The 24786-nt window shown below is 44.8% G+C and overlaps 2 long non-coding RNA genes across 3 annotated transcripts; one reads left to right on the forward strand and one right to left on the reverse strand.

The window, feature by feature from the left end:
* Positions 1–267: 267 nt before the first annotated feature.
* Positions 268–22997, forward strand: LOC130251741 (uncharacterized). Of its 2 annotated transcripts, none has more exons than XR_008840215.1 (3): positions 268–743; positions 20684–20849; positions 22167–22997. It is a non-coding gene; the product is annotated as an uncharacterized LOC130251741 (long non-coding RNA). The 2 variants fall into 2 exon arrangements; XR_008840214.1 differs by lacking the exon at positions 268–743 and adding an exon at positions 2357–5764.
* LOC130251740 (uncharacterized) lies at positions 18003–22139 on the reverse strand. The gene is made up of 3 exons (XR_008840213.1): positions 21602–22139; positions 21011–21116; positions 18003–18669 (listed from the first exon to the last, which is right to left on the reverse strand). It is a non-coding gene; the product is annotated as an uncharacterized LOC130251740 (long non-coding RNA).
* Positions 22998–24786: the final 1789 nt, after the last annotated feature.

The raw sequence follows: 24786 nt of genomic DNA on the forward strand, positions 1-24786 counted from the left end.
ATTTGTGAATTATAATGCAATGACTAATTAAATGGAGAAATTAAGAAAAGGGATTCTTGAGCAAGTATGTTCTTTGAGAAACTCTCCCTTGTTTTTAATTGATAGTACACACCTAATCAATTCATAGCAGTATTTCATTACTGGTGGGAACAGTCTGATTTTGATGAAGATTTACTTTGACCTGGTATAATACAGCCTGATCCTGTAAGTTACTGTGAGCAAGACTGCTAGATCCTAGCACTGAGGAGATGGAAGTTTTTGCCTATATAAAGAAGGGAGGCCCCATTTGACCCCAGGTTACAGCCTCCATATTTATTGAGTTCTAGTTGAACTGTTTGCTATAATGACACCTGAATTTGCATAATCATGAGGGCTTGCTATTTGCTTTATGTTTCATTTGTTTTTATCTCTCCATCTAAAGGTTTGAGCTTTAAATCAGGTTCCTTGGTTTATGTTAGAAGTTTTCTGACACTACTGAGGGCCCTTTTTTACTCCTTTGTAGGGATGTTATTTACTGACTATTGGCACTGGCAGAATTCTTAGCATGAAATTATTATTATTATTAATTCTGTATCAGCAGAGATGTGTGTGGCACTCTGAAGAATCTGTCAAGATGAAGTCTCTGCTTTTGCAAACTCACAGCCTGCAGTCCTGATCCCATAACTTACTCTGCATGGCCCTTTCCTCTTGGAAACCTAAGCAGTCAAGAGCAGGACATTGGGACTAACACAGGAAGGGAGAAGGTAAGGTTTAGGATAGTATGATATTTTGGTAGTAATTGGGTATTTTATCTGAATTTTGTTTGAAACTCTGAAGCTTGCTTCTTTTCTATGTCACATTAATTTTAGACTAGTTGGCTAATTAGTGCTAGTTGCTAGTGTAATCAGAAAAAATCAGACTTCAACCAACCATAGATCTGATTATATAATTTAACCTACCAAAATAAAGAATTATTAAAGGCACTCTTGATAACTGAATAGATTTGAGGCACAACTTCCTCCCAACTGAAAGCAATAACATGAGCTGTCAAGCACTGGGTTAATTGCTCTGCTGGCAGTCCTGCAGTTTGTAAATACCTTCTGCATTGAAAATGTAAGCAGCAGCCTTTCAGAAATCTAGCTTGTTCTTAGATAGCAACTTTAAAAGGAACTCTGTTCTGTCACAACTTTGTAATCAGCCCAAACTGTAGTGCCCGAAATTCAGTGATACCCTCATGCAAATGGGAAAGCTGGGTCATAGATATTAAAGCAGGCATAAATAAAGGAAACAGCCTAGAAGGCAGTGCAGTGAGTCAGTGTCCATCCTAGATGTTGGATTGCAAACAGTGAATGCTTGACAACCTGATAAAACAGTTGCAGATTAGAGAAGTTCTTTACAGAGAGAAAGTTGTAGCCCTGTTTTGGACAGCTGCCTCATCCTTAAAAACAATGCAGCCTTCTAAATCATGCTTTTGACTCTCCTACTCTTGGTGGTTAGAGCAGAACTGTTGGCTCTATCCTCCTTTTTCTAATTTGGAGCTGGTTTCAGAAAGCAGAGGGGGACATGCTAGGCAGGAGCTGGTTATGTGGTAACTACATGTTCAGGAAGTCAGATGATGAGATTGGTGTGCCCTGTCACCATCCAAAGCCAATGGACCATCTGATTCTCAGTGGGAGCCTGAGCACCACTTGGGCACCTTGGCTTCTCTGGGCAACTATGAAAGCAAGTGCTCATAAGTTATGTTGATTTTCTAAAGGGAACACAGCCCCTGGGATGGAATGTATTGATACTGGAGCAGTGCTCTCCCCATGCTTTTGGTCATAAAATGTGAAGCAGGGGAAAAATTGACTCCTGTCTAGAATCCCTCTCTATTTTGGCTGTTTTCAGAATGGTGTTAGGACCTTGTCAGTCAGGAGCAGTGTTTTCTCTTCTGCATTACTCTTGAAGATCTTCAGCAGGCCTGACAATATTTGTCATTAGACTTTAGATCTTTTCACAGATGGATATCTCCTACCTTGGGAAGCACATTTTCAAGATAAACAGTGATCTCACCCTGATTTTAAAGAAGAAAAGAAACACATTGCAGTCTGACAGAACAGCAGTGGCTCAGACTCAGGAGTCTTCATGGCTTTTCCTTTTTTGAAACCTGAATATTCAAATTCTGCCTGCCCAGCTCCTGGTAATGTTGCAGGTGATGTGGGACTCAGGGGGTGACACCACAAACTTTGTTATTAATTGATGCAGGAGTGGTTTTGTAAATTCAAAGTATTTGTAGGTCTTCATAGTATATTTAGTCACCAAAGAATTTGTAGAGACTATCACTGGGTTTTTGAAGACATGCTGCTGAAAGAGTAGTTCACTGGAGTAGCACTGATTATCTTTATTTGGAGGAACTTAACTGCATTTTCCTTTTTTCTTGGAAGATCACATTATTTTTTGCTAATACCAAAGAATATCACCCTTTTTGACATGCCTGCAGATGTATAGCTGTGCTCTTGTGAAGCTTCACAGGAATCAGGGACCAAAGACAGAGTTAATGATTAGCTACATGCATCATCCTTTGCCCCAAAGCCAATACAGTCTGCTGCTAATTACCTTTCCATGCCTATTAGGTGTGAGACTGGTCATTTATTTCAGTGGGAAGGGCATGTGCCATGAAGCAGAGCTTTGTGGGCAGTCTTGGATGCCTGATGCAAGGCTTCTTCCATTGCTTCCCAAAATGATGGTGTCTTCTGGCAGAGTTTAGGCACTGGGAGTGTTTTCTGGGTAAATGTATGTCTGCTGTAGCCAGGATCTTTCAGTTTAACAGCTTTCAGTGAAAGTCAGAATTCTCATATACCAAAGCTCTTTTTTCTTTTTAACTTGCTGTGTGAAGATCATACAAAAGAATTTGCATGCTGCCCTTTGCTGGGCATCTTCTGAAGAAGGAGTGCCTGCCTTTTGCTGTCTAAGGGGCTTAGCACTTCAGCTTTTAAAGTGCTAAAAGGTTAACATTTGTATTCTTTTTAGAATACAAATGCAGAGGTACATTGCAGATGTACATAGTGGAGTCAAATTTTCAGGGTTGGCACTGCAGATAGCATCAGGGCACACAGGTGTTTGGTCCAATGTGACTGGGAACAGGGCATTAGGTCTAGATTCAGGCCTGTCTCCATGAGACAAGGTAGTGCTCACTGTTCCTGCCAGCCCATCATTTTGCCACAGACATCCATATGATAACTGCAGAAGATGATGAAGCTGTGGTAGCTTTGTGTGCAGCAGCAGTAGCAGCAGCAATGGAAGATGAGAATCTGTGGGCTTCAGTGTAAAAACCAGCTTTTCCTAGCAAGGCCAAGTTTGTCTTAAACTTCTTTATGGAATTTTTCCCTTTTCCCCTTGCCTTCCTACACCTGTCCTTTATAGGCCAAGCAGTTTTGCAGTTTTGAAGCCTGGCTGTATATCAGGAGAAGGAAAGTGGGTCCCATGTGCAGGTGTGCTGGCCAGCGGCGGGCACTGGTGCAGGAGGCTCGGGAGCCGGCGGAGCTCCGTGGCTTCAGTTTCCAGAGCCCGTGTCGCTAGATGGCAATGTGGCACTCCTGCAGCTGCTCCTGAAAAATGGCTTGCTTTTCCTGTATTTATCTCTGCCAAACTGATGATTGCACCCACCACCTCGGCAAGAGAACAGAACAAAATCATTTCATAGAACATTACAGCTGTTGTGCCTTTTTCTTTCCTTTCTTTTTCTTGCTTTCCCCCACAGTTCTTTGTCCCACAGCAGGGTGCAGAGGTTTAAAAACCCTCTTTCTTAATCACTCTCCTTCTAAAAACAGAGAAAACACAGCCTCTTGGGAGCAATTAGCTGTGAGAAAAGCATTTCTCAAACAATTGCCAGGAAATATTGTCTTGACCGATATTCCTGATGTAACACTGTCGTTCTCAGTACTGTTATTCTAACGTACTTGACTGAAAAAACAGCAGGATACAGATCTGTAATGCATGATCTGCAGCTTACCACCTACCTTACCTTTTTATATACATTTGCTTTCAGTTTGTCCCCCCCCACTCCCTGGAGCCATTCTGTTTAGGAGAGTGAAGAATAATTTGCGACTCTCCTCTTGTGACTAGTGTATCAGGCCAAGACTGTGACAAGGCATGGCTGAAAATTAAGGTTATGCCTCTGCTGCCTGGGTTCCTGATTGAAATTCAGTGTTGTGTGCTGCAGAGGGGATCAGGCTGCATGCTTACAGCAATCCCTCCTAGCCTTAAAGCCTGGCAGCCTGAAAATACGTGAGGTTGGTGAAGCCTGAACTTCAGTGGGAGCAGCTGGAGAGCGGGTATGCATGATGCAGGCAGCAGAAATACACTGAGACCAGGGTCTTGACCCTGAAAGCCCTCTCCCCATTTTTGCATTCATGGAAGATGGACCAGGCTGTAGGGTGAGGAGGGGTTGGAGGAATGGTGGTAAACTTGGAGAGCTAAAAGCCAGTGTTAGCAGTGGCTAGGAACTGCTAGTAGCTATCCAGAGAGCTCTGTGCACACATGTGCGTGCCCACTCGCATGCACAGCCGTAGCTGTTTGTATTGTGTGGTTCAAATTTTGTCCTTCCTTACATGAATTCATGGAGATTTGAGAAGTGAGCCTTGCTCTGTGGGACAGGGTGTGAACTGAAGCACCTTCTGGAAGACAGACAGCAGTGTAATCCTTTCATTCAACCATGTCTGCAGCTGCTTTTTATAAACTTGGCATAAATACATACTCAGTGAAGCCAGGCCTGTGTAGCTGGAAAATATTTTCCACCATCCAAAAAAACCAGAAGATTGGAAAAAGAGCCCAGAAATTGTGCATAACATGGAATGGCCTCGCTTGTGGTTTTTTTCCATGACTTCCTCAGCTCATTTTTCTGCTGCCAATTTTAGAAGCCCATAAGTCATACTTGTTAAACTTTCTCAGTTAAAATGTAACTCTAAGAACAAAGTCATATGATATGTTGCAGCCAAATAATCCTTGCAGAGCCTGTGACTGGAGAAAAGCTCCCCCGGTCTGGCCAGCTCGCAAAGCCGCACGGGCTCCTGTCCCAGGAGAGGCAGGGCTGAGGGGCAGGTTCACAGCCCGCATGGGTGACGGCTTCAGCAATGTCTCCCTGCTTTTGCCAGGGTGCTCAGGCGAAAATTTCAGCTCCTCCTCTAGCAGGACTTGAGGCAAGAGGCTGAGCAGAGGAGGGAGCGAGGGGAGGCAGCGCAGAGGGTTTGGCGGTGGAGGAAGGTGCTGCTGCGGTCAGGGTGAAGGAGCTGAGGGGTGAGAAAACAGCACGCTGCCAAAAGCGAAAGTGAATTTGCTGCAGGGTTTGAAGAAAGAACATCCTCCTTCTCATTCACTGCCTTTTTAAGCGTTGAATCAATATGGAAGTACATTCATGCCAGGAGCAGTACTTCTGTCTGCCAGTTTTGCTCTATTTTATAGAGTGATTTTGCTTACACCACACCCCAGATGACTGTTTTGAAGCGCCATCCCTTGTCCAGGGTCTGCTCGGAGCGCTTGCGAAGACCAGACTCCCTGTCCCTCCCTGGGAGGATGTCATTCTAAACTGACCCTCGGCAGCAGCCGGGAGCGGCATCTGGCAGACGGCCGTGCCGGCAGCGCTGCTCCAGCCCGCCCGCGCTGGCAGTGCCAGCCGGGCCCCTGTGACCTGCTGCCGGCTCGGGAAGGACAGTCCTGCTGTCCTGAGGGCTGCCTGGGGCAGCCTCTGTGCCCAGAGCGTGCGGGTCCGGCAGGATGCGAGGGACCGGAGCAGGCAGAGCAGAGGAAGGTGAGAGGAGCGAGTGGAACCGTGAGGGGCTTCGAATGCTCCAGTTCCAGCCCTGCCTCCCCTTGTGCTGGGGGCAGAGCAGCATGAAAAATCTCCCTCTGGGAAAAGAAAGAAAGAAAGAAAGAAAGAAAGAAAGAAAGAAAGAAAGAAAGAAAGAAAGAAAGAAAGAAAGAAAGAAAGAAAGAAAGAAAGAAAGAAAGAAAGAAAGAAAGAAAGAAAGAAAGAAAGAAAGAAAGAAAGAAAGAAAGAAAGAAAGAAAGAAAGAAAGAAAGAAAGAAAGAAAGAAAGAAAGAAAGAAAGAAAGAAAGAAAGAAAGAAAGAAAGAAAGAAAGAAAGAAAGAAAGAAAGAAAGAAAGAAAGAAAGAAAGAAAGAAAGAAAGAAAGAAAGAAAGAAAGAAAGAAAGAAAGAAAGAAAGAAAGAAAGAAAGAAAGAAAGAAAGAAAGAAAGAAAGAAAGAAAAAGAAAGAAAGAAAATGCTCATGTTCTCCCCCTAAATACCAGCTTTAGAGTGTGGCTCTGGCCCTCGATGGCAAGTGGGAGACACTCTGCAGGAAGCGAGGGGAATCACGCTGCAGCGCAGCGGCTGCCGGGAGCGGTGGGCCCCAGAGACCGCCTTTCTGCGGCAGGGCGGAACGCCCCAGCGAAGCCTGTGTGGTCTTCTCGGGAAGGGAGGAACTGAGCAAACCCACTGGAAACCGGCAAGGGTGTTGTAATGTTTTTTGGACAGCCTGTTTCAAAAAACAGCGACTGCCTCTCTCTCCCTCTCTCTCCCCCCCTCCCCTGGCAGCCGCTTCCCGTGCCATGACATTGAGGGAGGTGGTGGTGACTGATGTAACCGCGGCCAGGGAGAGTCTCTTGCCCAATGTGCAGGGGCTGGACGGTGGCCAGAGAAATTTGCTAAGGCTGGGTTTTCTCACAACGGGCTCCCTGTGTCTGTGCACATACCTGTAACTGGGCCAGGTGCTTGGCACGGCTGCCTCCCCAGCCCAGTACACGAGGTGGCAGAGCTACTCAAGCCAGGAGGAGGAGGAGAAGGAGAAAAGGAAGAAAACGTTGTTATTTTCCCACATGAATGCAAACCCAATAACATACCTAGGCACTCATTGTTTGTGTCACCATGTTGTAGTTAATAACGCTGTCTGTTCGCTGAGGCCAGCTGTTCTTTGTGCTCATGGCTGGAGCGTGGGGGAGATCCTGAGGAGAGGCCTCGCAGTTTTTTTGCTGGATCACCACCTTTAAGTTATTATGACAGACCTTTAAAAGGATGTCTTTGTATGAACTGGAATATAATGCTCAGCTGGGCTCTTAAATTCTGGCTCTGTTGAGAAGAGAGATCCGTTCATATCGATTGTCATTTTGTATGCAGTTCAGGCACCGACTTGTAGAAAATCTGGGCCAAGAGAGATATCATTAGGTATTTATGGGGGTTTGGTTGGCTCAGCAGTCAGTTTTTCCATTGTCATGCCGTGACAGTAGTGCATTACATACACCCTCAGGAGACATCCTTCTGCTACCACAACAATAAAGGACTATTTTTTTCTTTTTCTGACTCATCTTCAGCTTGGAAAAAAAAAATGCCAACCACCACCAGTAAATATAATTAGCAACAGGCAGAAACACTTTAGGAGCTTTCAGATCCCATTGGGATAGGTCTTGTTAAAATATAGTATCCTGGTTGCTCATCCATGCTTGGACCTCCAGCTGCATTCCAGATTATACTTAGATGTTTTAACATAGTCTGGTGATGTTGTAGGCTGAGGAGCCATTTCTAGCTTGGACAAAGAGGAGGAGTATATTTAATGCTGGGATCATCTTTCATGCACACGCAGGAGCTTTGGCCAGACTCACAAGGCAGGGGAGTACAAATGGCTGTGCTGTGCCTGATGCAAGGTCTGCTTAGCTCTTCATCCTGCCTCTGACAGGGGCCAGCAGCAGATGCCACGGGAAGGAGGACAAGAAGCAGAACAAGTCTAGACTGATTCAGCCCCAGTGTGCCCTCTTGGCTCCCTGCATAGCTAGGCCCATTCACCAAAGCACAGGGGAAGAGGAAACTACTTCCTTAGGCCTGTTCCCCAGCCTCTTCAGGTCCCTGCTCTGCAGTGGCCCTTGTTTCTTTTGCTTCCCAGATGTGACTTTGGGTGGGATGGATTTGCTTTGGATCCACTTGGTCACATGGGGATTTCTGGGTTAGATGTGTCCTGGCCCCCTCAATGTTTCCCTTATGTAAGCGTGGTGGAGCTGGGAGCAGGTGGCACACAGCTGGGCTCTGCTGTCTGCCAGGTGGGTGAAGTCTGTGCCTGCCCAGTTAGGGCTGCTGCCTGCCCTGTTTGTGCCATTGGAGCACTGTGAAGTCAGGACCCAGTCTTTGGATCCATATTTCACCTTGGAGTGAGGGCTGACACCGGTCACATGACTGTGAGCATGCCAACTGGGAGATTATATGGCTTTGTTTATTTATTTATTTTAGCCTGTGACTAACATGGGGGAGTATTTGGATGGAGCCACTCCTCCCAGAAATTGCTGTTTATATTTCAGTCTCCTGAGCAGAGTCAGTCATATCTGAAGTGCTCATAGCCCAGCAGTGGTATGTGGGCTCTGCTGGTATGTCCTCACATAACCTGGCTTTCATGCTGCTGGACAGAGTGTGGGCTGGTTGTTGGCTTATCCCAAGCACAAATGAACAGAAGTTTTTCTCTGTATTCCTGATTGTTGAGCTCAGAGGGGTGGAGGAGAGGAAGAGCAAGCTTCCCTCTGAAAAGTGGCCAGGGATTGAGTAGGGCCAAACCAGGAGTTGCACTGAGAAAAATGAGACAGTGTGGGAGGGGTGGTGGCCCTATAGCCACAGATAATATTGCAGAGCTCACTGGTGCAGCATGTGTTCAGCACAGTCACTTGTAACACTGCTGTGTGTGTAAGCAAGTGAGTACCTGCTGCCATGTGATCAAAAGGAGAGATGCTTTTAGAAACATGCGAGGGTGGTGTGAAAAAACGAGTCAGCTGAAGCATCCTTAGCTTGTAGGACACCTGTGGGCTAGTAGTCACAAATGAAACTGTGCACAGAAACTCCTCAAATATCAAGCTGGTGTTTACTTCCATTATCTCTACCGAATTCCACCTGTGTAAGCTACTTATTTCTTTGGGATCTCATCAGTTCAAGATGCTGGTTGTAGACACACCTGACCTCTGGGGGAAGGGCAGAGCCAGCTCAGACAACTTTGAAGGAAAATGGTTTCCCAAAGCAAGGGTCTTTGCCCCTATTGCAGGGCAGAGGCCAATACAAAGAATTAGCCAAGAATAATTTAAAGCCTAGGGCTTTAAACAGCACTTAACTAGGTGGCTAGTAAATTAATGGTATATGGGGAAATAGGATTTTGTATTCTTGAGCCAAGGGGAGGTTGGAGAATCCTGTCCCCATATGTCATTAGTTGCTAAAACAAGTCTTCTGGAAATGCTAAAGTCTGTCTCTCCCTCCTCCTTGCCCTATAGCAATGTAAGTAGCACAATTTCATCTTAGTTTTGTGATACATGAGTAATCCTGCCTCCAAGGCTGTCTGGGACTTCTGCATCACATCCTTGCTCCAGTTTGTAATTCAGTACACTATTTTACAATGTCTGGGATAGAGATAATTTCTTCTGTGTATTGTGCTATGGTATGTTCATTGGGCACAGTGCTGTCTATGAGGTGAGAAATGGGGAAAGACTCCTCTTGGGCCATAGATATTGGACATTTTCTTGTTTAGCACTTCCTAAGTCTTCACTAAGTCCCCATATCAGCTAATGATTGAGGTCAAGCCTGCTAGCCTTTGGTCAGCTGAGGTTTTTTTTCCTGAGCCAAGTTTGTAAACAAGGCACAGACCCAAACTTTTAAGCTGTCATGGCAAAGACTAGAAAATGGGATGAAACCAATGCCAGCTCAAGTGAAGTGTATGCTGTGAGTGGTGCTCTTATTTCCAGCAGGAAGGACTTTGACATTCTAAACCAGCAGCTCAGCTGTGGTAATGCAGCAGAAACCCTCCAGAGAAAGAGAGCTGTGGAAGAGGGCTTGTGTTGGTGGTACCTCCTGGTCAGGGCCCAGCAGCTGAGGGACTGCAGGGAAAGTTTGTGTGGTGCTTGCACATGTGTTCAGGTGAAGAAAGACCTAGATATTAGTGGTTCTCAGAGATGCTGAGCGAGACAGGTTTGGGAACACCTGTGCAAAGATAGGATATTCTGAAGGAGGTAACGGTGTGAAACTGATGTGAATGAGGCCAGGATCATGGGGTTCTGCTCTCCAAATATGAATTTTATATTGAGGTCAGTGGGAGGCAAAGGTGTGTCAGTCTTTGTGTGGATGGGGTTTTTTGCCACTGCTTGAGCACAATGGAGATCCCTGGAGAAGCATTTACAAATGAGTTGAGTACCTGCACCTTGCCTGATTTATGTTCCTCTGGCTTGTGCTGACGCACAGCCGGACGTTGGCAGCTTTCTTGGTGTCTAGATCACTGCTGCCATGTGGTTAAAACATGCAAAGTGTCTTTCAGAGAGAAGGAATGGTATTACGAAGAGGAAGCTTCTGTGTGAGACTTAGTTTGCTTTATTGGATCATGCTGGGCTTGATTTGGTAATTCCCTCTCTCTAGGCCCAGAGTTTCAATGGTTTCATATTTCAGCCCAGCACAGCATCAGTAAGTCATTCTTCCAGGAAGGTCAGACTTAACTTTCAATCCATCCCTCCCCTTCTCCCTGGAAGACTAAGGCTGTTTTACAGCAGCAAGGGTTCAGGGTGCAGTCTGAGCAGTAGGAAGCACTTTTGCTTCCTGTCAGTTTCTTGTCCTTCTGCAAGCAGGCAAGGACATCTGTCTCCATTCCCCGTGTAACCACTGAAGTATCCAGCTGCCCTACAAGGGAGGGTTCAGCTGCTTGTACCTCAAAAGGAAGCCAAGGCCAGTTGTGGGTGCTTGCTACCTCCCAGGTCTGACCCTTGGCATAGTTTTCCCTCTAGCCTCACCAGCTCAGGAGGAGTCCCATCCAGTAATGATAAATTTGAAGGATGTGCTTTTACTGACAGTGCCTATGGAAAATTTGTTGTGGCAGATGACAGTGCATTTGTGTCTTAAAGCTGCTCTGTGGTACTGAAATGAATAAGTAAGTGTAGCAAAATAAAATTCAGGAAAGAAAACAGCTCAAGAGGAAAGTTACAGATTTCGCCATCAGCCTGGTTTCATTCATTTTGGGCTAGGTGACAGTCACAAGTTCAGAATTCAGTGACATTCAAACCTGTCTCTACAGGTGAAGGGACACAAAATGGGATCTAATTTGTTCTTCATGGGGCATCACTTTCTAGTGTTGTTTTTTTTTTTTATTATTTGGCAAGAAAGTACAGGTAATTTATATCAATGTCATCAAAGAGACATTCTTGTTATTCACAACTGTGACCTTGTATCCAGCTAAAAGAGTTATAGCGGGTAACCAGTGAGATGCTCAGCTTACATGCACAGGGCAGATTTTCCAAGCAGCAGCTATGCTGGCAGGGCTACCTGCCATGCTGGCCAGCCACATCGGTGCCAAGTGATTCTGGGAAAATGTGGGCAGTGACGCCACAGACAAGTAACGACAGAGGCGAATTCCTGGAAGAAGCCTTCTGAGAGCAGCAGCCCCTGGTGCAGCACACTGCAGATGCACTACTTTAGGGGCAGCTGAAATGTGGGAGAAGGGGTCACACTGGCACGCTGCAGTGTCCTATCGGCACAGCAGGCAGCAGCCTTACTGAGCCAGTCAAAATGGGCTGCTTGGCCAGGAGGAAACAGCTTAGACATCACAGCTTTCATTCAGAATTAGCTGTGAGCTGGCCAGGAGCTGGCCAGGCATAAATTGTGTTTAGGGTTTGTCCTGCCAGCTGCGTTACCAACAAGGCAAAAACTGTCTGAGGAACAAGGCTCAGGTTCACACGCTTAAACCATACCTGTCATAAGCTTGCTAAACTTTTCCCTAGGGCTGGCACTGCACTATTTACTGTATTGGCATGCTGTCTTTTCTGTTCAACTGCTGCATGATTGTACTATAGCACGTGCTGTTGACAAGGACTAAAGCTCAGATTGAGCTGTGTCAAGAGGTAACTATGGCCTTGATCTCTCCATGATGAAACCAGAGCAAATTACTGGATGCCAAATGAGTTATTCCCTGTTTATTTCAGTTTAAGCAAGCTTAGAATCTGATCTTCAGATCATGTTATTTCTCTAATTCAACTGATCATATTTATAAATGCATGTAATGGTCAAAATGATCCAATAAATGCCAACACACAATCCTAGCACTTGCAAAACATTGAATGTATATATTGGCACTTTTCTTATTTGCTGACTGCAGGACAAATAGGTTTCATATTGGGACATCCAAGTTTGTTTCAGCAGCTGGATGCATGACAAAGCCATGTTATAATCTAGGTACTGATTACGGCTTTGCAACATGTTGGCTCAGCATGTGGTGAATTTGGATGCGTAGATAGATCCATTTTTTAGTGACCTATGGCTTGATTTCTGCGTGGAGAAGGTTGTCAGCATATTTGTGCTAATTAAGGAAATGGCATGGGAAACTCCTTTCCACTGCAGATACAGCCAGAGCTCAGGAAGTGTCATTGCTCCTCAATATTTTTTGTAAGAGCCAGTTTGTCTTGAAGCAGAGAAATAGTGTCTTAACTGTATTTCTAAGCTGCACTGAAGCTTGTTTGGTTCTTGCCCGTCTTCTGTTTTAACCTACTTCTGGAGGATGGATTGAACAGTTAGATCACAAACACTTTAGGAGAGTGTTTCAGCTGTATTTGGGGCCAGTACTGCAGGCTTACATTTTCTGCCTTGATTTGGTTTATTTTTAATGTTGACAGTAACTGAACACCAAGAAATAAACACAAATTTGTGCTCATGCTTTGCCAGAATAACTTTCTTGCTGCTGAAAATAATACTTTTGCCCAACACTAACTCTTTTCTTTCATCCAGACAGTGTTTTGGACATATTATGCTACTCTTAACATGTTCCCATGTTCATGTCCCCAAGAAGGCAGGCTGAAACGTTGCCAACTCTATTAAGTTCTTTCTGTTACGCTGAGTCAGCTGCTGTGATTTTACCTTTGCTCTTGGTCAAAGTATTACACTCGATTACCTTTTTGTTCTTTTTTTTAAACATAAGAAATAGCATTACAAGGGTTTGTTCCGTGTTCCTACATTTCCTCCTACTACAGTAACAAAAGCAGAACATTACTTTTGTTAATAATAAGAAGCCCTTGGATTCCCAAGGGATTCACAGCTCAAACACAAAGGGTGAACAAAAATGGGAGAAATAAGTGCCTCTATTTGCATTTATGAGCAGGGAACTGAAGTAACCACAATAAAGGGGCATTTACTTCTTTCTTAGTGAAAGGCCAAAGGAAGAAGTCTTCAGTGAGGCTGTAAGTAGACCCAAGACCAGCAGATCTCTGTTCTGCAGATGGCTCTGGACTCAGTTCTGCTCACAGGCCCCAGCAATGCTCAGTCAAGCAACAGCCACATGTCCACGTGCCGCCCACCTGAGCTCTGGCCAGCAGCCCAGCCCTTCACTGGGTCAGCACGGCACTCCTGTTCCCAGTGCAAGGTGCTCCCAGAGCTTCTGGCCTTCTGCCCTCTCTGCTTTAGTAACAATTCCTGCTGAATTGATGCCTGCAGTGAGAGGTTCTCGTGGCTGCTTGTATTGAGCATTGAAGGCCTCCAGAATGGCAGCTTCCATGGCTGGGGGTCATGGCAGACCTTCTCCACGTGCCAGTCCATTACAACTTGAAGGTGGAGTCAGCTGTAACCTGACTTACCTTCCTTGGCATTTTGAAGTCTGGTGAAACATGATGCATAATGACACTTATTCTGCCTTTGCAAGTAGGAGACTGCCTTTAAGCCAGAGTGTCTCATTGGCAAACCTCACCTCAATGCAGAGTGCTTATTCAGATGTAACCACGAAAATGAGGGCTGGCTAAATAATGCCTCTGACTGTAAGGATCCACTGAAGCTCATTATAATGATCTTAATGACTTCCAATTCAGCTGTGTCTGTGATATCAGAGTGCAAAGGTAATTATGGAAGTGCTAAATACTATTATTATTTGATATTAGTGACAGGGTGGAGGTGAGACCTGCTGAGCCCTGCTGCCATTTGGCCTAGAGAGGAATGAGGGTTGCCCCTTCCCTCCACCCCTCTCAAGGCCTGTAAAGGAAGAACTGTGCAGGCAGGGTGAAGCCAGGACTCTGCTCCCTCTTCCAGCTGCAGCAACCTTGACTCTTACTTTGCCTTCATAGAGTCAGGAAGTGGCTTCTTTCCATGTGCAACAAACTGAGAGAAAGGAGAAATGTCTTCACACCACCCTTCTTGCCTCCATCTTGTCAGCAAAGGGAGCAAACATGCTTTCTCTCTCCTACACTAGTTTTGCTGGTCTTTCCCTCAGTTTACTCTATCTTTCCAATGGCCCTCTCCTACTACCTCATGTTGCTGTATTTTTCCATCAGTTTTATTTCTTAACTGTGTGATCTGGGTGGGGCTTCAGCAGCACAAGCACTCCTTGGCTAGCATGGGATTTCTCCTTCCTCTACGCTGGCAGCTCGGACTCTGAGGACCAGGAGGGGGATGTTGAAGCCTAACTTTGTAAGGGTGTCAGACCACATAACCTCCTGAGGTCCCTGTCAGCCTCAATTATTCTGAGTTTTGGAGGCCTTGTCTTGTTATTGACATAGTTCTAGCCCATGAAAGTGCTAACCCTTTGACCCAGAGGAGTTTTTAAGGAAACAGTGACAATTTAACATGGTTAACAATTAGCTATCTGACTTCTGTGTTGGTACCAACAGAGTAGGTGGTCTGTGGGAACCCTCTGTGCTACCAGGGTCTGCACAGAAAGCTGCACCCAGCCTTGCCAGCCCTCCTGGATCATGGGTGAAACAGTGAGAGCGTGTTCAATTAGCTCTGCTCACTGACCACACCAGCCTGTGCTGGGAGAAACCTGTGTGATGGTGGTGAGTCAGACTCAGATGGTTACTTGACCCAAAGGAAGGTTTGATGATACACTGAGGCTGGGACACACCAGCAGTGATTATATGATGATTCACTGCCTGTGCTGTGCCATTCAAAACATCCTCTGTGTTGCACAGGCAGGGCCATTCACGGAGGCTGCAATGAGGAAGTGATGTTTGCACCTTTAGCTGCCACCTTCTCACTGAACCTTTCAGCAGCTGCCTGTGGTGTGGCGCTGGCCTCCCTCTGGGCAGGCTGGCACTGGGGAGGTGTGCTGGCAGAGGCAGCTCCCTTATGTGCCAGGTGACTACAGCTGGGCACTTCCTGCCAGTAATGTCCAACCTCACCCTTAGAAGGTTTGGCCAAAGCGTAGTGCAGCCAGGCATTCCAGTGTCCCCCCAACACCATCCTGTAGTGTGAAAGCACATCACTGGACTTTAATGCTGAGGGGCAGGTGGGAGCTCAAAGTCCTTTAATACTCTGCATGCCAGCCCATAATTTACACATCATTATTCAAAACTCTCGTAAATTCTTTGCAGAGCTGTTCCCATTTCCATTTTCCCTGCTGTCAGAAATGTGCACCCCACACAGCCCAGACTGCTTCCGTGTTTCTTTTATAGAGGGGCACATAGTCTGCTGTCTATACTTCCTTTCGTCCTGTTCCACCCACCTTTTTGTCTTTCACTCTTCCTTTCCTCTCCTTCAGATCCTCTCCTGACGGATGCATGCACTCATATGGTTTTACAGAAATGGTCTGAGTGTACTGACTATGTCTGTCTCGTTCTGCTAAATGCTTCCCAAAGTGCTGATATTTCTGCATGCACAGCAGGAAAGTCCTCAGAGCCTGGGAAGCACCATTTTTTCCTGACCCAGGAACTGATACTGCTTGTGACAGTTTGCTGGCCACTGTAAGATCTGAGGCACAGAAAGTTTACTCATGATGGCTGGGACTCACAAACATGTTGGGGCTAATAGCGTGCATGGTTTGTATTGTGCTTTCCCTGAAGCTAAGTTGAGCAACATATTAGGCATTACTCAGAGCTCCTAAACCTCGTGTTTTGCCAGTGACAAAGTTGCAAAGTTGAAGTACAACAACCCTGACGTTTTCTGTGTCATGTAAAGGCCAAGGTCCAGCAGAGTTGTGATCTGTGGTCTTACAGTTAGTTCTGCCTGGACTTTTGTCACATTTAAGTCTTCAGCTGTCATGCATTCTTGCCAGCTCTCCTGTATGTCTAAATAATTAGGTGTACTCTCTCTGGAAAAGAATCTGTGCAATTAATTTAGTCCTTTCTTCCTGTGAATGAACTGTCTTCAAATTGTTTTTCAAATGTATTTTACATGCAATAGTATTATTTGTGTCCCATCTAAGCGTTAGCTGGCCATGGCTTCTCTGTGTGATCTTGGATGTAACTGTGATTTTTAAGTACCCTCCACTGGTTATTCATAGCATGCATTTAGTCATTTAACAAACATGGTATTAGTTCTGCTCTCTAAGTGGATGACTAATACTCTTATAAATAGGAGGAATGTGATCTGAAAGGTCACGTGAATGTTCCCAGGGTGAACATATCCCCAAACTATGAGACTTCTCATTCCAGGATCATGCTTGCAAAAAAGAAAATGCTCATTATTAGGAAGAAGGAAAACAGTTCAAAACCATTCAAGCAATTTCTCTACTTTAACTCGAACAATTTGCAATTGTTTGTAGAGTTTTGCATTGCAAAAGGTTTTTGCAATGTTTGCTTTTCTCTGCAATCTCTCCTGACCTGCTTGGGAACATAAGATTTGGAGCAGCCCTGAGCTCTGCCCTATGCCAGTGCCCTCCCTTGGAACACAACAAGACCTGAATGTTTCTTAAGTAAATATAAAAACCATCTTTTTACTTCCTAATCTCTTTCACATCTCTTTGAAAAGCAAGACAGCACCTAATGCTGGATTCCAAAGGAGATGAGAGTGCACAGTACAGGTTTCTGCACTGCCTGTAAACTGTCAGCTTTCCTCAGCTCAGTTCTGTGAAGAGATGTTGTGCTGCCCAGCCAGGGGTGGAGGAATGAGAGGTGCTTGTTAATGCAGCCTCCCAAGAGGTCATGTTTCTCTGATGGAAAATGCAGGAGAGAAAATGCAGGAGATCAGCTATTCAGACACCCACATATTTTCATTTTTATCAAACAAAGACAGAATCACTGACTGCTGCTGCTCTCTTGTTTCTGCAAGGTTTGGTTTATATTCCCAGTTTCTAATGCTAAGGAAGGGAGGACTGGTGGCCTCAGGACATCCAGCTTCATTTCATGGTTTTGCCAGACTCGCTGAGGATGTGTCTGTAGCAAATGCTCAGCCCAGGTTTGAACTCATGCACTACCTGTTTGGGTAATTAAAGTCCTTGGCTGGTCTGTGGCACCCCCTTGGTCAGGTCCGAGGCCCTCCTTGGCTGAAGCAGTGAGGAAAGGCACATCAGGCTGGGGCTGGGGCTGGGGCAGGAGGGCCTTGCAGAGGCCACATGCCAAGGATTGGGCTGCTCCTGCTGCTGTTATGATGCCAGCCAGCAAGGTACCTTTTCTGCTTGCCTGTGGTGTGAAATCAAAATTAATCCCTTCCAGTGGAGAAACAGACAACTATGGCACCATCTTTTCCCCAGACTACAAGTCAGGTATGGCCAGGTGCTCACCTGGTGGGATTTGGTAGGGTGGAGCGTAGCAGAGTGAGATGCTCTCCAAAACCAGCTGATCACATACAGACTACCTATTGGTAACAGCTGGGCCATGCTAACTCCTTGGGAACAGTTTGGTAGAGCACTGTTTGGCCTGGGCCAAAACTGTACCCAGGACCACACTAAGAGCTTGGTGGTGGATGGTCAAGCTCCCCTACTCGTGCCCTGATTCGCTGGCTTGATTTTCTGCTCTAGATGCTGCCAGTCTGGCTGGTGTCAGGCAAGTTACCTAAAGCATGACATAAGAAGGAAAAGACTTCCAGCTTAATTTCTAGCCTTTGTCACTTCATGCCCCCTCTCACATTGGGATAAGAGTGCATCCTTAACCTACAGGCCAAGGGAGACTGACTCATTTGGATACATTGGGAAAGGGAGGTGTGGTTAAAGTCTGAATTCATGACGGTGGTTTATAGAAATTTGATTCACTGAAGAGTTGGAGTAGGCATGCCATGATGATGGTGTTCCCCATTCACAGATGTGTTGTAATTTTGTCCATGATTATTATACAGTTACAGAAACGTGTTAGCATTAAAGTATGTGGCCTAAAAGCAGTCAGCTGTGTCCTATATTTTCCTCCTGACAGCCTTTGCCTTGACTTTAGGTTGCAGATTAGAAAGGACAACTGAAGATCTGGGTCCCCCCAAGCATGCTATACATAGTCAAGGAGTCCCAGAGATTTCATAGACTCTACATGATGTTTCTTTCTGAACTCATAATGTTTCCTGACTTCAGCAGTCTCAGAGGCTTGATTTCAGTGGAAGATAGTATGCATAAATGATGCTTGTTGGAAAGTGCATATGCAGTTCTTATAAAACAATGTGCATGTCTGCATGTGCCTGCACTCAAATAACAGGGCAAAGGTGACTGCTGTATATTATTTACCTGTTGGCTGAGATTTATCTGCCTGCCTTACAGACTCCTGCCTCTTGTCTCTCAGATTTTGTGCCTGGGAAACATTTCAGTTTGAAGAATTGTATTTGAGGGTGCTCTACTATGGCTAGGGGGGCTGAGTTTAAACTGAAATAATTTAAACAGAAATCAAATGTTCCACACATTTTACTTTAGGTGTGTCAATATTTGCTTGCTCATGGGTGCATCTGAATTTCTCTTCTCCTTTGGTCAGCATCAGAAACATTTTTCTTATTGATGTCAAGTAGGTGGTAGTGGTGTGGGCAGGCCTTGTTTGTGGCTAGTGGCCAGCTGACAATGATAAAAACACAGAAAAAGATGGTAATAAAGGAATGGATAGTGTAATTACACCTGATAAGCATCAACATGACACTACATGTGATATATACACATTTGAAACCTGCACACATAAACACATAAAACATTCAAGACATGGAATCAGGTTCTTCCACACAGCAGCTATAATTACATAAAGAAACTAAAAGGGATTTTTAATAGCGTGGTGCTGGCAGTCAGAGCCTCCCCTCTGACTGCGTCTGGGAGAAGAGCGTGTTAGTGTGAGCAGAATAAATGGTCCTTTTGAAGGCAGCATGGCAGACACCTGTGCAACACCTCACTGCTGCCCAGCTGCCAGGCATCATGACTAGACAAAAGCAAACCTAATTACTGCAGACCTTGAGCAAGATCCTCGGAGGTGACTGTTGGAAAAATGCACCTACATGTTCCAGGTAGATCTTTTTTCACTGCTGTTTAAATCTTGCTCTCTGTACTTGGACAAAGGCAGACCTGGTTTTGCACATTGCAGGGCAGCTGCACTTCTGAAGAGAAGCCATTTTGCAAAGGAGAAAGGAGAAGCACCTACCCTATTCCTGAGCTGCTGCCTCTCTCCTGGAGTCTGAGAAAATGAGAAAGCAAGCCCCCAAAGCTTTCTCCTTTTCCACTGGGGCACAACAGAACAAAATAGAATTTCTGAATTGGGAGGCACCCAGAGGAATCATTGAGTTTAACTCCTAAGTGAATGGTCCATATAGGGGATTGAACCCACAACCTTGGCATTATTAGCACCATGTTGTAATCAGGCCTCAGGATTTCCTATGAAGCAGTAACAGGACAGGCTTTCAGGATTCTGACAAGAGTGAATTTAGATGCCAGAGAGTGGAATTTCCAAATGCATTTTCCTTCCCACACCATTTCTTTTTCATCTCCATAAATCTGTGTCAGTTTTTAAAGAACCTATTTTGGTGGGAGGAAAAGGGGACAGAACAAGTGATGAGCTATTCAGAGCTAAAAGAAGAGATTCATGCTGCCAGAGGTAATACTGTAGAAAAATGTGTCAGTGTAGCAGATGATAGTTCTGCTCTCCTTAATGCCTCTCCTGAAGCATCAAGGTGTGTGTGTTTCAGAGGCAGTCTATGAACAGCATGTTGAAATGGTTGCCATGGCAGTGACTGAGTATAAGTTAGAGAGTATGATTAGCCAGAGTTGGCCTAAATAGCTGAAGGGAAGGAAAAAAGAAATAAAGAGGGGGAAAAAAAGGCCAAGGACTTTCTGTTATTTCTAATACAGATCCATTAGACTGTCAGGAAGAAGAAGCAGGGCTGATGCAAAGGACCTTGCAGGAACATGCTGCACACTCCAGCCCCAGCAGCACAAGCTGCCAGAGGACCTTCTTCCCTTTACAGTGTGCCAGTGCTGCAGCTGCAGTGCCGAGCAGCCCTGTCAGGGTCAATTCAATGAAATGGTGCTTCTCCAGAGTCAGAGGTGAGGCCAGGGCTCAGCTCTATCTTCAGTGACCCAGACAGCACAACCATGCTGCTCTCCGGGATGTGGGGCACAACCACATTTGAAATGTGGGAGACTGCCTGCAGAGAGGTTGCAAGGCTTGTCTCAAGAGACACAGAGGGCTGCTAACCTGCATGGGGTGTTCATTAGCAAAATCCCTGTCCCTAGAGCCACTCCAATTCTTCTAGCCCACTAACCCACATCTGCTTGATGCATACCTGTGAAAGGTATCCTGTCTTCATTTGGAGCCTGTAAATTGTAGTGCACAGCTTTTCATTTGTTAATTCATTGCAGTAGCTCATTAAAAAAATAATATCCTTATATCTAATTTAAATGTGTATTATATTAGCATTCAGCCTGTACTACATGCTGTGTTATTCTCTGCTATATTTAAAAAAAAATCACTTCCTGAGATCCTGTGAGTTTTTGTAGGGAAGATTTCTTATGCATTGGAGTCACTTTCAGGCTTGTTTTTGAAGAAGTGGAGATTCAGAATTCTTTTTCTCAAAGGATTTTCTTTTAGCTCTTCTCAGGGAGAAGTGGAAGAGCAGGAGACCAACATAAAGATGTCTCAATAGCAGATCTGGATTGAGAAACATCTTCTCTAGGAGCTGTGGAGTGCCACATTAGGGGGCCAGATGCCCAGTGTAAAATCAATAGCAGGCATTTTACAAGCTGAGAGTATGCAGGTAAGTGTTTGCCAGAGCAGAGCCTGCTAGCCTGATTTCTTCTCTTATAGCTTTCTAAAATAGAGAAGTTTAATTTACATTAGCCTGAAGTGCTTCTGCTCTTAGTCCTTTGAGTGAGATGTGAATCTGCTTAGGCCAGTCCATAACATATGACCACTTACCAAGGATATTTTTCTCCCCTGATGTCCAAAGGGATCTGTAGGTTCCTCTGTTGAGTACAAACCAGCAGTACTTACTGTGGTTAACGACATCTTTTGGCTGGCAGAGCTGGGATGAGAGAGATCAGATGATATGGCCTGCAATTTAGGAGGAAGAAAAGAAAAACTCACAAGATACCTATTTGCCCTGCAATCAGGTTGGCTTTTGCTGTTATTTGCCCGAGTCTCTTCCACTTTTTGCATCTCTTAAATCCTTGTCATCCTGGTTTGAGAGCTAGGACTATCTTCTTTGGCACCAAGTCAATTTTATGTTTTTTAGCACCAGCAGCCATTCATAAGTTACATTGCTGTTCCTCTCTGTTCCTTTCAAGCAATAATCGTAAATATCAGCTTTCATTCCTAGAGCGCCTTTCATCCCAGGGGCTCCCAAAGTACTTTCCAAGCTTAACAAGCTTATTGTAGAGTACTCCTCTAGAAAGGTTGAAACTTGCTTCCCATTAAAGCCTGATTTTGGGAATGAAAACACTGAATTATAATGACTTCAATACATGAGGGAGCCTTTGCAGCTGTTATTTACTATACATGTTCCCTTACCAAAAGAGATTACTTCTTGCCCCTCCATCTCCCTGTCTCCTCAGCTTAATCCAGCAATGCTCAGTTACATCAGGGAGCAGAGTGCAAGTAGGAGAAATTATCATACCCTATGATCTGAGGAAGTGCTTTTTTTCTGTAATCTACAGCTGCCCTCAACAGTTTCTGACAACTCCATTTCCATCCAGTCTATTTTCTCTTTACTGGGGCAAATGTCCTAGGGCAGAGTTGAATGTCCTGTGGCTTTGGCCAGAGAGGTCACCATCCACAGCTTGGCTATGCTGCAGATCATGTGAGAAACTGTAGTCCTCTTCAGGACAAAGTCAGCTGGCCTAATTTAAGTCACATTCCTCTTCAATCAAAGCAAAGCCAGTGTCTTTGCTCTGAAATTAATCACAATCTTTGAAATGGTCCTTTATTTGGCTCATCTGTGCGAGCAATAATCCCAGAAGAAAAGATTGTTACTGGTAATTTCTGAACTGAAGAATTTGTTTCCTAATGAATCATATGATTAATTTTAGAGGAGCCTGAATCTGACTAGTGTAAAATATGTTTTCTCTTCTTTCAGGAGGACTCGGTACAGTTGGACCTGTCCATCTCATGAGGCACAGAACTTTTTTCCATGCTGCTGTGTGGGAAAATGGTCTCTCCTCTGCTTGTCTGAGAGAGGCTGGGGTCAGGCACACAAACTCTCATTGCTTTTCCAAGGACACACTAAGAACTTGTGGTAGAAGTGGGAACAAAAATGTCCTCTCTGATTCAGTGCTTTATCTGCACAAACATAGTTTATCAATACAGATAACTTTAGATGAAAGATACATCAAAGCATATTTTTGGCTGCTGCTTTCAGAAGTAGTACAAAATCTCCTGGGAGAATTCAAGCAGTGAGATATGATCCAAGTATCAAAATCCCCATCTCCTTACTCTGTCTCCTCCTCTCTCACACTGGTGCGGTTCACAGGAAATCTCTTCCTTGAGGTTATGTCATCTACTCCCATCAGTAGATTTCAGTTCCTAAATGAATTTTTGCTCTTTTCCAACAAAACGGTGCCTGTTTCAACACTAACTGGGAAGATTTATAAATTGGCAAAGGATACAAAAAGAATAATGAACCAGCAGTTACTGTTTACATTGGCCACTTTGTATAAATGCTGATATTAGGATTTCTGAAAGGATTCATTCATCACTGAAAAAAAGGTTTGTACCTGTGAATAAGAGCTTGCCTGGGAGGGCCTGTGTATTTCCTCTCCTCTATCAACAAAGCCTACAAACACGAAGAGATGGTTTTGCAATGGATATTAATGCATACCCATTATCTCAGGATGACAATAAGCCATTGAATATATTCCATGCAGCAGTAAATGAATGAAAGCATTTATAAATGTAAAGAAAAATTGTATTTGTTTTCATGTGTCATGTTTATTTATGTATTTATTTAGGGACTTGAATATATATATATTTAAAGTCTTTCAGGGTTTTTTTTTTTTTTTTTTTGAACTAAAATCCTGTGGTACAGCCTCAAACCCAGCAGTTAGATCTTGTGTCATGGAAAATCAGATAGACCTGCATTAGAAAGAACAATGGCTGCTGAAAACATTCTGCCAGTTCCAGAATATGACCTCTTCTGGGGCTGTCAGTGAAATAAACACTTTTAGAAGTACCCTTAAGCCTCCCTTACCTCCTGCTGTTTGTCACACTTGCTGCAATTTGCCTTAAATTAGTTGATTTCACAGCAAGGTTCATGGTGCTGTTTTGTTTATAAAAGAGATTGGTACATTCTGCACTGGCCCTGCCGACATGCTATGAGCCACAACTCAGAGATGGAGAAGGGCCCCAGCACGGCCAGCATCAGCACTTGTTCCATCCTCATACTGTAGGTCAGGGGTCTTTCAGCAATGGTGGACACATAACAGCAATTCTGTGGCAGGCAAAAGTGTCCAGACTCTGCGGGATGGTTGCATTTTCACTAGGTTTCCTTGGAACTCTGTAGGACGAATATCAAACTCTTTTTCAGATATGTTATTGTGTTAAAACCTCTAGTATGACATTTTTCTTTTAACCTTTAGGCTGCTTCACTTTTAGGCTGGAGGCAGCTGAGGGCTAGGTTGCTCTCTGGGCACTCACACAGCTCCTGGCATGGAACAGCTTCAGTTCTGGCAGGAGATAGGCCATTGCTGCAATCCAAATGCCTTTTTTTTTTTAATGAAAAATCTGGAAGGTAACCTGCTTGCAAACACACCTTTCATGACAAAGGTGATGCTTTGCAAGCACAGTATTTGTTAAACAGAGGAAGAAACCAAGTGTGAATGAAATGAGAGAACAAGGATGGTGCTAGTCTCTGAAACTCCTCTAGTGTAGTTTCTACTCAACCCTTTAAATTGTGGTCAGAGGAAGCTGGGCCAATGACTGATGAGGAACCATGAGGATCATTCCCCCCACGGGGCAATGGTTTCAGCATGCAGCTCTCTTGCACACAGGGAGCAGAAATAATGCTAGGAATCTCTACCAGGGCATGTGGGTACATAACAGGCCACTGATTTCATCATAAGTGGTTGGAGAACAGGTGCCTGCTCTGCAACAGAAAAATTTCCCTTAAACCTGGGGCAGTTTGCCAGCAGTCTCAAATGTAATCCTCATGGTATTACTTCCAAAGATGAAACAAGAGTATCATGGACACTGCCACGGAAGCAGGTAGTCTTTAAATATAGCTGCAAATTGCTGGGTTTAATGTTAACAAACCCTAATGCTGAGGAAGACAAGACAGGTAGCAGCACTGATAGAGTGTAATATAATGTGATGGCTGATATGAATGTGAGTCATTCTAGCCAGAGGCTTTAGCATAGGAAGTCGGATAAAAGATATAAAAACAAATCTGATTTTTTTTTTTCCTTCCTGGTGAAGGTCACTGCCAGGAATAGCATGGGAAATAATTAATGCGGGAAGAAATGTTCCCCATCAACTTAGAAGCATTGTCTTGCTTTACAGTTTCGTTCTTCTCTTCGGTCTCCCGTAACAAACACGGGCAAACACACGGGGCTGGCAGGTGTCCCACCCTGCGGGCAGGGACTGTCTGTGCAGCGCTCACGGCTCTGCCAATGGGTGTCCCCTCGCTGGCAGTCCACCCCAGCACTCTCTGAATGGGCCTGGGAGGCTGAATGGGGCTCTACGTAATGGCAGCCAATTTCCTG

Source organism: Oenanthe melanoleuca, chromosome 3 (genome assembly GCF_029582105.1).
Source record: "Oenanthe melanoleuca isolate GR-GAL-2019-014 chromosome 3, OMel1.0, whole genome shotgun sequence".
Taxonomy (NCBI): domain Eukaryota; kingdom Metazoa; phylum Chordata; class Aves; order Passeriformes; family Muscicapidae; genus Oenanthe; species Oenanthe melanoleuca.